The following is a 3,666-nucleotide window of genomic DNA, read 5'->3' as shown; positions in this document are numbered from 1 at the left end:
TGTGCATTATAGATAACCATGGAAAATAAGGCTCAACATAAATTTAACATAAACTACATTGAAATTTTCCCCTTTTCTTTGTACTTAGTCTCATCCTTAAATAGAATGCTCTGTCTCAGACATTATGGCACAATATAAAACAACATATTTCCTCCCAAGTCCCAATTCAGCAAGAATGGTTTTGGACAAACATTTCCAGTTTTATAACAACGTTTAACATGCAGTCAAGGAAAGTCATGGATCTATTGTGCATGAGAGGGCTGTGAACAAGTCAAATAATACAAAAGATTCATGCATTGCTCATATACTGTCATGTAAGAAATGATCTAATTGGAATTGCCAACATTGCATAATCAATCTGAATTACTTAAGTACATAAAGAGAGAGCAATTATGTACGCCCCACCAATTTTGATTCTATTAAACTATCCCAAATGCAGAACATGAGGCTAAATAGATCATCACTACCTATTTCTGCAAACAACCCCCAAACTTGCACTGAGCAAGACTATGTCCCAGATTCAAACACCACACCTGCACTAAGCCACATATTCATTTCCTCCTAGCAACCATTGCCCTATATGTCTAATATAATCAATCGCCCTTCTTTATCTCACACTGCAGGATTACAAATCACATAACCACAACAATAATTCAGGTATGTGCAAGAATAAATCTTACAGACTTGAAGGCGGCCGTGTCCGAGTTGAAGTTAGAATTCAATGCACACACTACCTTTCAGGAGCGATTGCTCTAATACCAACTGAAACAACCTATAACTAGAATTTACAAGTTAAATATTGCAATGAATTTTTATTTACAAAACGTCTTCATCCTTGTTACAATTACTAGTTCCAATTGAATAATAAGTATAACAATCGGGAACAGTGTGTTTTGTTTGCATCCCATCTTCTCCTCAAGATCACTCCGCCTTCGCGTCTTCTATCTCCGTCTCAATACCACTCCCTAACCCTGTGTAAAATACAATGTGAGTTCACCGACCCAGCAAGTATACTCCAAAAGTAGATACAGATTAGACTTCTAGAGCATGTATAATAGAAAGAAATTAAATATAATACAGAACCCTCATAAAACAATAAGGGATAATCATGGAACTAACGTGGTGAATGTCCTCAGTCCTCAGTCCTCGGTCCTCGGTCCTCGGTCCTCGGTCCTCGGTCCTCGGTCATATTTGGAAGAGCCCTCTGGAGCTCATCCCAAGAAACCCAAGCCGTATCGGCACCACCTAAGGCCCATATTTATCTAATTACCCTTTACTTGGAAAGGTCCACACGTCCTATTTATAACATTTCAGTTCTATCACTATTCACACTTATCTTCCATAATCTATTAAACCCTACCATTACAGAGACAGCTTGTACTATAACATGTTGCAATCACAGCAATTGTAAAGTAACCATCTGAGAACATAATTCATTCTTAAACACTTACCTATACATCAACCAATGGTACATTATAATTGACTAGTACATGTCCTGTTCCTACATCTTGAGAACTCTTATAAACACTTACCTATACATCAACCAATGGTACATTATAATTGACAAGTAGATGTCCGGTTCCTACAGCTAGAGAACTCTTATAAACACTTACCTATACATCAACCAATGGTACATTATAATTGACTAGAACAGGTCTGGTTCCTACAACTAGAGAACTCTTATATCAGCCATGTATAGTACAACATAAACGAACACAATTATGAACATACCACATAGAATCCCATATCTGAAAACTTAGGTCCGGAACGGAAGCAAATAGAACTACATAAACAATTATAATATGAAGTAAACCAATCACCACATGATGCCAATTTACCAAATCATATGAGTCAGATTCAGTAAGACATGCTCTGTTTCTACAGACTAAAGAAACACTGGAAACAGCTCAATTAATCATACAAACCTCACAAAACCAAAAACCAAAATCCCAAGATCAGATATCCTTTAATTATATAAAATATCAATAAAATTCACAACTAAATCACATCCCATCACACTATTCATTAAGTTTATTCTGGAAACCACCAGGGCCTAAAGCTTTAACATTCATTGAAACAACTAATCTTAAGCTACACATGTGCAAGCAAATACAGGTAACACTTCTAAAGATAAACACATACTGCAGTGATCCAAATTGTGATGATAAATAGATAGAGAAAACAGTTACCACCTACCCCTCTCCAAGTACAAACCATTGAAACACAATCCAAACGATAGGATCGCAATAAATGTCATATTCCACCACCATTCTCCACAATATTAGAATCTGAATTTTAATTTAATTCTTATACAAGATTCAACAATTAGTTTAAACCAATCTAATATTTAATGAGTACAAAAAGAATAAAAACCAGAAATAATGCAAGCCCAAGTTCTTAATCCCAAAAATTCCAGATTTCGATTAACTCCTCTTCCTCATTCAATCCTTCTACCCAAACAGAACATGTAACTACATACATATACAAGAAGAACTAATGTAAATGGATTTGACAGATAACATAAAACTAAACTCTCTCCAAATTCAATGAAGAACAAACAATAAATTCCACTAGAAATCCATAACAGCATTGAACAACGAGGAAGAAAAGAACACACACACCTCTGGAACCCATCTCAAATTCTACACCGGATACACAAGAACCAAATAGATCATGCAAGAACAAGATATCCAGAAAACTAAGATCACCCTGAAGATCAAAATAAATAGTGCAAGAACAGAATACCCAAACGACTCAAATCACACCACAAGAACAATATAGATCATGCAAGAACGGCATACTCAATCAACTCAGAACACACAAGTGAAAACATCACCAGATACCCCATTGAACCTACCGAAAACGGTGGACGAAGCTAGGGTTACCAGTTGAGAGAGGAATAGGGAACATAAATCAATCTCCGACGAAAATCCATGATCCTCAAACCAGAAATCATCAAATTAACTTATAGAATCTTCAGATCGTTAAATTACTTCCAGATTTAGAACACAAAAATCTCCCGCGATCGCTTAGACTAAACATGAAACAGAAATCACCCAGCAGTTCTATCTGCCACTACTAAGGAAGATACTTGCCTCTCCTTCGCCGGAATCACGCACACCAGCCCCCCTCCGCCTCCGCCCGAAGCTCTCCGCTCGAACCGTCACATCCGTCTCCCGCTTGTCGCCGATGAAAATGCCTCCCCATTTCTCGTCCAGCGATTCCCTTACAAAGCCTTTCTTTCTTATTTATTTACTTATTCATTTTGGTCCACTCTCTTTCCCTATTTACTGATTAGGGTCCGAAACTATTAATTAACCCACCTAAATCTATTACCCTAAACTTCTTTAATTAATCCTTTAAAGATTATAAACCCTAATATATATATACATATATCCTCCGGCTATAGTAATTTATTAAAAATTCCTAGTCCAAAATTTTAAAGACAGCGCGATCTTACATATGTAATGATATACATGGACTAAGGAATAGCAGAAGATTCGTCAAGGAAAAATCAAGTCTATGAGTTGGGAATGGCAAAGGGACACTGGCGAAGAAATTACAATATTTATCTTGAGTCCGTGAAGAAGAATAAGGCATCAGATGCCTCATCTACTTTAGGTATTTTAATTATTGATTGTCATGTTATTTCCCAAACACTTAGAT

The 3,666-nt window shown here is 36.5% G+C and overlaps 1 long non-coding RNA gene across 1 annotated transcript; it reads right to left on the bottom strand.

The window, feature by feature from the left end:
* Positions 1–637: 637 nt before the first annotated feature.
* On the bottom strand, positions 638–3,213 carry LOC122018539. The gene is made up of 2 exons (XR_006121811.1): positions 1,120–3,213; positions 638–971 (listed from the first exon to the last, which is right to left on the bottom strand). It is a non-coding gene; the product is annotated as an uncharacterized LOC122018539 (long non-coding RNA).
* Between the last annotated feature and the right edge of the window lie 453 nt (positions 3,214–3,666).

This window comes from Zingiber officinale, chromosome 9A (genome assembly GCF_018446385.1).
Source record: "Zingiber officinale cultivar Zhangliang chromosome 9A, Zo_v1.1, whole genome shotgun sequence".
Classification (NCBI taxonomy): domain Eukaryota; kingdom Viridiplantae; phylum Streptophyta; class Magnoliopsida; order Zingiberales; family Zingiberaceae; genus Zingiber; species Zingiber officinale.
The sequence above is the reverse complement of the archived record's forward strand: the minus strand, read 5'-3'. Positions and strand labels throughout refer to the sequence as shown.